Source organism: Pecten maximus, chromosome 11 (genome assembly GCF_902652985.1).
Source record: "Pecten maximus chromosome 11, xPecMax1.1, whole genome shotgun sequence".
Classification (NCBI taxonomy): domain Eukaryota; kingdom Metazoa; phylum Mollusca; class Bivalvia; order Pectinida; family Pectinidae; genus Pecten; species Pecten maximus.
In genome coordinates, this window is record NC_047025.1 from 16521029 (window position 1) to 16529732 (window position 8704).

The window sequence follows — 8704 nt, forward strand, 5'->3', positions numbered from 1 at the left end:
GCCAGGTACTGACCGTAGGTCGGTGGTTTTTCTCCGGGTACTCCGGCTTTCCTCCACCTCCAAAACCTGGCACGTCCTTAAATGACCCTGGCTGTTAATAGGACGTTAACCAAAAACAAACCAAACCATCTGGCTGGAATGTGGTCAGGCCTTCTCTAGAGTACAACCATTTTCACGCTGATTCCTTTAGGCTGTCTTAATGAATGCTATAGCAGTTGTCGCGTCAGGGGTAGATGTTGGTCCAGTATGCTCGTAGAAATTCCATGTCACGAAGTCCTGTACGTCTTTGTCAGAATTATCTGCCGCCTTCTTCAGACTATACGATGCAACAGCTGAAGAAGCCCAATCAGTGGGTTTCACATGGAGTTGTCGGCATACTAGAAGAATCGTATAAAAATACGGTGTTCCTGGACTACTTTAAAACAGGACATTTGGTCCACATCCGCCATAACTGCAACTGGGTCCTTACGAAACCGGATCAGCACACCCAGTAGAATGTTAGTAAGCCATAAGTCATGGTGTACTCTGTGTACTGGCTATTTTCTGTTTTGGCTAAGCTTATATTGCTCTGGTCGTCTATCACTTACGTGAAACGAAGTGCCTTGTATGGCTCCCGTTTAATGTAGACTTTGACTAATAAAGTTTTTGAACAGGATTTACCAAATCCTACTGGTCATAATCACTTGCACACTTGTGTCAGATTGTCCTGTAACTATGGAATGACTATTCTCCACTCACCGAGTGAAGTGGACTTGAGTGATCATCCATATGAAGTACAGTGAAATGCCGATTGTCACCACAAATCACAAGCTTTACCGCCACGTCACCAGGTGTTTATCAGTACAGCATTTTAAGCATTAACCGTTCATTTTGAGTATTTTTTTTCTATCCGACAAAGGCTTGGATAGGAATACTCGATAGTCCTTCAAGCTGTGACGAGTACATTAATCATGAAGTGGACACAGGTGAGCTGGAGGGGTTGGTTTCTCAATGTCGGTCTTTTAAGCAAATACACTGTATCATTCTATTTCCTGAAGTTGTAACCGCAGCGCTATTTGTGACCTTGGCTTGTGTTTACTGAGCAGGGTCAAATAGGAGCCCTTGATCGTTCATCATTTCCGCTGTACCTGGTATGAAGCTAGATAAAGTGTAAAATGGTGGATAGAGAATGGTACGTTTGGTCGTTCTTGTGTTAAAAAGCCACGTCCATCTATTTCCGTTGTAGGGTTGTACAAACGGAACTTTGCTGACTATATGTTTCACCCCAGCTTGAAGAGTCTAGACGATTAAAGAAGAAGCAGTGTATATAACATTTTCCTTTTTTGAAACGACTGCACGTCATGTTTTGGCGCCCAGTATCTGCTTTCCAGCCTGTCCCATATTCTGTTTAGAGGACTCTGGGCCAAGACATCTTACTAGAAAATCATGTACTTCCGCAATAGTGACACCAAGCTCCCTTTTCATGTTCTTGAAGCTAGCTGTCCAAAGCATATGCCTTTGTGGCTCGTCTGAGACTACACAACAACAAGTCCTTTTTATTATGAACTTGGTAAGTTCGGTGGTATCCTTGCGACTGCTATCAACTATACCAGATGTGAATTGATGTCGCTTAGGAGAGCCCAACTGAGTTGAATCCATGTGAGGAAATTCTGGTATGTCAAACCGCTGTAAATGTGTCTCCAGTGGTGTTGATCGTAATGGAGGAGCTTCTTGTTTAACGTGATATCCAGTGTCAAACTTTATCGGAGGAGTTTCCTGGGGCAGTTGACTTGATAATTGTAGAAATCCACTGTACTGTCCACACTTGGGCTTCTGTCCGTTGTTGGTTGATAGACCAGATCTCAAGACTAACAGTTTCATTTTCTTCCTCCAAAAATTCATGTACAGCATTGAGTTCTGCCTCTGCTTCCTTTAAATTTCGTTCAGACCTCAACAGTTTTGACTTACATCAACTTCTGTCTGCCTTTTCAGGACTTTTGCCTTCTTTTACATCAACTCCAATTGAATATTTGCTCGCTAATGTTTCAGTCTTTGCTTGGTGAGTATATAACTAGGTGATGACTTGTGAGAATGACGGAAACGAAATGAATGGTGACTTGTCTTCTTTCTTTGACAAGTTTGTGTTTTAGGCATAAGTCTTGGATAAATACTTCCACGGATAAGCTCGTGACTGGAAAGCTCTTTCAAACTTTCTGCTGTTCTTGTACTCTGAAAACGTTCTATTAAGTTGTCCGAAGTATCTAAGCAGAGAGATTTGCTTACTCGTAATTTTCCTAACAAACCTTTTTCGGCATTTGACATTAGCCTCTTGATTATATCATGGATCATAGTTCCTAATTTCAAAAACTTTTTTGGAATAATTTTCTACCTTGACCTGAAGCATGTTTTTCCTCCTGATGTTAGGTTCCTGGTGCGTGTCTCGCGTGGCATAATTCCTTTGAATTGCTGTGCAGGAGCACGTCATATTGAAAAGATTCTAAAAATAGGGTAAGACTAATGTCTGGACTGTAAGTTCTGCAAAGTTCCGGATCATAATTGAAATTACCCAATTATCCGTATTTGGAAACATGTTACATACCATCATTACTGCCACATAAATAAAATTATTCAGATGACATGCCACCACCTGGAAGGGTTGAGGTTGATGTGAAGCCGATGATAATCACTATTGCCAAATCGTGAACATTTGACGGGTTAATCATACTGGAAAGTTTTCAGCACTAAATTTATGAACTTTGTGGAGTCGGTGGGCCTTACTGCAAAGGATTGTACGGATAATATATGCTGGGTATTGACTGGAAAAGCAAGCAAGTCTTCCTTCACTCTTCAGTTTTTTGACATCAAGACAAAGATAGAAAAAAAATATCAAGATACCATCATATCTTCAAGGACGAGCTGACAGTGCAAAGCCACAACAGAGCCAGGGTGAAATGGACAGTTTTGCATGGCGCGGGAAGGATGTCATAACTAAATATATTTGCCTAGGCAAAAATGAAATAATGCCATGGATGCAGAAATGTTATATTTTTGCATAGACAAAATTTGATTTCTGCCTAGGCATAAATAATTTTGCATAGGTAATAATCGAAGCAAAATTCATAATAACTTACTCACAGGGGAAATTAATCTTGGTAACGTTGGCGACGTTGACGTCATCCATTTTCGTTTCCTCCCCTGGAACTTCGATCGTGTAGGAATATTTACAAAGTTGTAAGGTCATTTTTGATTGGCTAATAGATTGAACAGAATTCGAATTTTACCTATGCGAAAACAGAATATCGAATTTTGCCTAGGCAAAAATCAAAGTTTGCATAGGGTAAAATATCTAATTTTGACATCCTTCCTGCCCAATTTTTTTGACATATTGCTGATCGACAACCAGGATGGGTTTGCTAGAATTTACGCTGACTTAGGCAATTTCTCTGAAATAGAACATGCTATTTATACAGGGTCAACTCCGACTTGCTTTACGACTGAAGAAGAAACACACCCCAAGATGATGTTAGGGCCTTGATGTTACCCTCAGTGTCGGTTTTGGCCTCTAATCTGGTCCTCATTCGTTGGCGCGATGAGGAGTCAGGTGGTGTATAGACTACCGATGCCTTAATGATGTGACCACAAAGGATGTGTTTCTTCTACCCCGCATAGAGAAATGCCACCCAACCGGAAATAGATAATTTACCGGATGCTGACACTGCTTATTGGCAAGTTAAGGGAGAAGACGGGGTAAAACAGCCTTCAACACTAAACACTGTCTCTTCCTGTTTGTCAAAATGGGTTTTGGCGTTTATAACGCACCGACAGCATATGCTAGGGTCATGGCATATTGATATTGGGCAAAAACCTCAGAACACCTGGGCAACCTGAAGGCTGTCTTTGAGAGATTTCGACAATATCACTTAAAACAGAAGCCAGCAAAATGTGAATTCTTCAAAGAGAAGTTTGAATTCTCTGGGAAACTGTCACTTGGAACCTGGAGACAAAGAAATAAAGAAGGTGAACGATTAACTGATTCCAGAACAGAGCTGAGATGTAGAAAGATTTTTGGGATTTTCGAACTACATCTATCATCGATCCTTCATAGAGAATTATGCCAAGATATTGGCTACATTGTACGCCATAGGATGAGAACTGAGTCAGGTGCAAGAAGGGATTGGAAATGTCAATATCCTATGCTTGTCATGCAGTAGTAAGCATTACGCGCCATTTCCGACACTATTTACTGGGACGAAAAGTGGTGGTCAGGGCTGATCTTAGTAGTCTGTGTGAAAGGCTCTTCAATTTTAAAGATCATCAAGGTCAGATTACCAGGTCTGGAAATACGTCATCCAGGGTCAAGGATCATCAGAATGTCGACTCACTCTTTCGACTACCTGAGGATTGCAAACGAACTTTATAAGACCAGTGTTGACTTGGCAGATTTACCATGTTGGGGATGTAGAAATTGTGAAAGAGCCCACCATAATTGTACATTTGAAGCAGTTCTTTCTCTCCACAAATGATAACGCAGCTTCTGATATACATATGTACTTACATTGTTTCCAGTCGCTCTATCGAGGGCAGGTTTCCAGATAGAAGACGGGGCAGAGGTGAGTATACCTTTTGTATTGAACGCTTCAGGCACGATCCAGTTGCCCCAATCCTTCTCTAAGGTACTTCAGGATGCAAAGAAGGATGATCTGGACCTGAAACCTCTGTTAGATTGGCTTATCGACTCGAAGGAGACGACGGAAGGAGAGTCGTCGGTAGCCATCAGAGCCTTGAAATACTATTGGATAAAGAGGGCTCACTAGCATCTACAGGATACTATGTCGCGAGTCGAAGGAAGATCCAGACGCGTTTTGATACCAACTGACCTGAGGATTGAAGTGTAATATCGCTTTGTCAAGACATTCAAGAAAGAAGACATTAGTATAAGTAATGGATAGCACATAGAGCGTGTCCATTTATACTCCATAGGACCATTTGCACAAACGTAACAGGAAAAACGAATCTCCAAATGGGTTGAGTGTGTACTCCTTTCATAACAGACAGCAAAAGTCAAAGCAAAAGCAGCGGATGATGAGATTTTTCAAGATTTGGCTATCCGTTTACCATCCACATGGACCATCAAGGAAGGAACTTTGCGTCGCCTCTTTGCGATGTGATGTGGATTCATAAGACCAGAACTACTGACATAAATCAGCAGCCAACAGACAGATTGGTCGCTTATAATTGGACCATAATGAATGCAGTCCGGCGCTCCATCCAATCTAGCCTATAATAGGTGTTAAGGAACAGCAAGATTGTGCAACCATGCTATAAAATGAATGTAATGAATGCCATAAAGTTTTGGCAAGGCTGAAAATAAATTAAAACAATTTTTCTTGTGAGCTTCCTTTCATTAAATTTTCAATCTTAATGGCACCATCAATTTTTTTCTCTAAGATCGTGGTTACTTTTGATTTCAGACCAGTTACTTGCTCAGCACCATTTTTGGATCATCCAAATTAAAGGATCAAAGATCAAACTTTTTTGGAAAAAAAGTATAACAAGTCATTACATACTAAATGTTATTTGGTCATACATATGTATATCTTTCTTAAACTAATATAAATTAGAGCCTATAACCATTTTTTGTAACTCCAGTTCCCTTGGGCTGATCACACTAAACATATCTATCCAAACTATCGCTCACCTGGTTTCATGAGATATGAAACAAGATCGAATGATGCTTAAGTATATTTGTCGCTGGTATTGCTATGTCAATATATATCATACGCATTTTATATGGGTACATGTACATTGGTTTTATTTTAATACTAAAAATGCCAAAAAGTGCATTAATCCATGAAATGAAATTGACTTTTGGCACGACCCCATAGGGATGCTACCACACAAATGTGAGTGATATCCATTGCTTAGTTTCAGATAAGATCTTGTTTAGACGAATTGACCCCTTTTGACTCTGCCCTCTGCCCCCTGGGGGGTCAGCTCCTTCCTTTATACAATTTTGAATCCCTACCCCAATAGGACGCTACCAGTCAAACCATTGCTAAGTTTCAGAGAATAAGTTGTTTAAATCAATTTAGCCAAATTGACCCCTTTTGGCCCCACCCCTCAGCCCCGTGGCGGCCCGGGTCAACCCCAACATAATGTGATTTGTACAATTTTGAATCCCCACCCCATAACCATGCTACCATACAAATGTGAGTAATATCCATTGCTTAGTTTCAGAGAAGTTGTTTATATCAATTCTGCAAAACTGACCCCTTTTGGCCCAGCCCCTCAGCCCCCAGGGGGTCGGCCCCGTCATTTGTACAATTTCAAATTCCTACCCCAAGGTGATGCTACCAGTAAAATATGAGAGATATCCATTGTTTGGTTCCAGAGAAGAAGTCAATTATATGAATAAAGCCCTATTGACCACATTTTGCCCCGCATCTCAGGCCCCTGAGGGGGTCAGTCCCATCATTTGTACAATTTTGAATCCCCACCCCATAGTGATGCTACCAGGCAAATATGAGCGACAGGCATTGCTCGGTTTCAGAGAAGAAGTTGATTATATCAATATAGCCAAATTGACCACAACCGGCCCCACCCCTCAGGCCCCTGGGAGGTCAGCCCCATCATTTGTACAATTTTGAATCCCCATCCCATAATGATGCTACCAGGCAAATATGAGCGATAGCCATTGCTTGGTTTCAGAGAAGAAGTCGTTTATATCAATATAGCCAGATTGACCACATTTGGCCCCGCCCCTCAGGCCCCTGGGGGGTCAGCCCCATCATTTGTACAATTTTGAATCCCCACCCCATAGTGATGCTACCAGGCAAATATGAGTGATAGCCATTGCTTGGTTTCAGAGAAGAAGTCGTTTATATCAATAGCGCCAAAATGACCACTTTTGACCCCGCCCCAGAGGCCCCCAGGGGGTCAGCCCCATTATTTGTACAATTTTGAGTCCCCTACCCATAGGGATGCTTCTGACCAAATTTGTTCAAATTCCGATCAGCGGTTATGAAGAAGAAGTCAAATAAGTCAATTGTTGACGGACGGACGCCACAGTATGGCATAAGCTCACCTTGGTCCTTCGGACCAGGTGAGCTAAAAATTCATGCAGATACCTACCAAAAGTGTTTGTTTTTCAGGTCCAAAGTTCAAGGTCACTTTTACTAACAATAGAAAATTCATTTCCTTGTGATAACTTGAGTTTCACTGGGCCTGTCAAACCAAGTTTCATGCAGATCTTCCTTACCAAAAGTGTTTGCTTTGGATAGCTTTTAAAGTCCGAAGGTTGAAGGTCAAGGTCACTATTATTAAAAATAGAAAATTTGTTTCCTTGTGATAACTCAAGCTCCCTTGGGCCGGTCAAACTCAAACTTCAGGAGGTGCTCATATACCAAAGTGCCTGTTCTGTATAGCTGACGACCAATACTTGAGTGATGCTGGGCTGCTTACTTTTAACATTATTTCTTCAAGTTATAAATGTATCGATCTCTTCGTAATCACCCAACTTGCTGGACAGGTGATGCATACTTCTGTGGAATTATTATTTACTAGTATCCCATGCTTAAGTAATGGGTGATCTGGAACAGTATAATTAGAATTACAATAAAAAGAAGATCAAGGAAGAGACTTGATAATAGTTTATTTGATATATTGTTTCAAAAGGTCATTTAATACAAGGGTATTATCTTTTCTTAAAATCATCAGTTCACATCCATGATTTCTAAGGAAAACAAACACTGAATTCTTTCAATGAAACAACATTTTGGAACACAAAATTGATTGAAAACTTTTCACTTTTTAAACATCAAATTATTCTAAGAGAAACAAGTGCATTCTATTTTGCATGACAAATCTTTGAGACTAAAACAATTCTATATTGTGTGTTGCACTAGACAATGTGAATACCATTCTAATATGCTAGAACCTGCTTCTATATTATAAGATATTCTCACTCCATGGCAAACTATCATAGCATATGAGAACATCGGTGCTACATATACTGAAAGTTGAAGCAATTTAATACACAAGCATAGAATACACATTTAGTAAGTATTGTGCATTTCATAAAATTTGTGTCCATTCAAATTAAGGCATATGACAAACAGACGGAATTTCTGGACAACTTTGTATAGTGTAAATGTATTAAGTATGCTAGAACAATTGATGTGTGAATGAATGTCACATCAATGTCATATAAGAATGTCCAAATACAGTGGTATACATAAAACCTACCTTTATATATATATATAATATCTTATAATTCATATACATCCATGTATACATGTATATAGTGTTTCAATGAAAATTTCTAACTAACATTTTGACCAGGACAAGTTTGTAAATGTTTGGAATGAACTGGTGTTGCTGGGGACTAGGTGTACCAGATGTTCCCTTGTAAAACCAACAGCATTTGATGCCTCATGTTAGTTAACAGTAGCTGAACTGTTGTTTTTTCACCAGGAAATCTGATAACTAATGAATAGTTAAGTCATTCCTGGCAGCTGTAAGTTATCTAATTAAACTTCACCCATTGGAGTCACTGTTACTTATTCCACCTAGTTTGATATTAAATTAATGTACTGTAAATCACTTATATTTCGCGTGGGATTTATTTTCGCGTTAATTCGCAAAGAGAGTCAAACGCGAATTCAAATCCCTCGCGAATATTTATATCAGAATGACAAGAATAAGTGGCGTCCATTTTGAATCTACC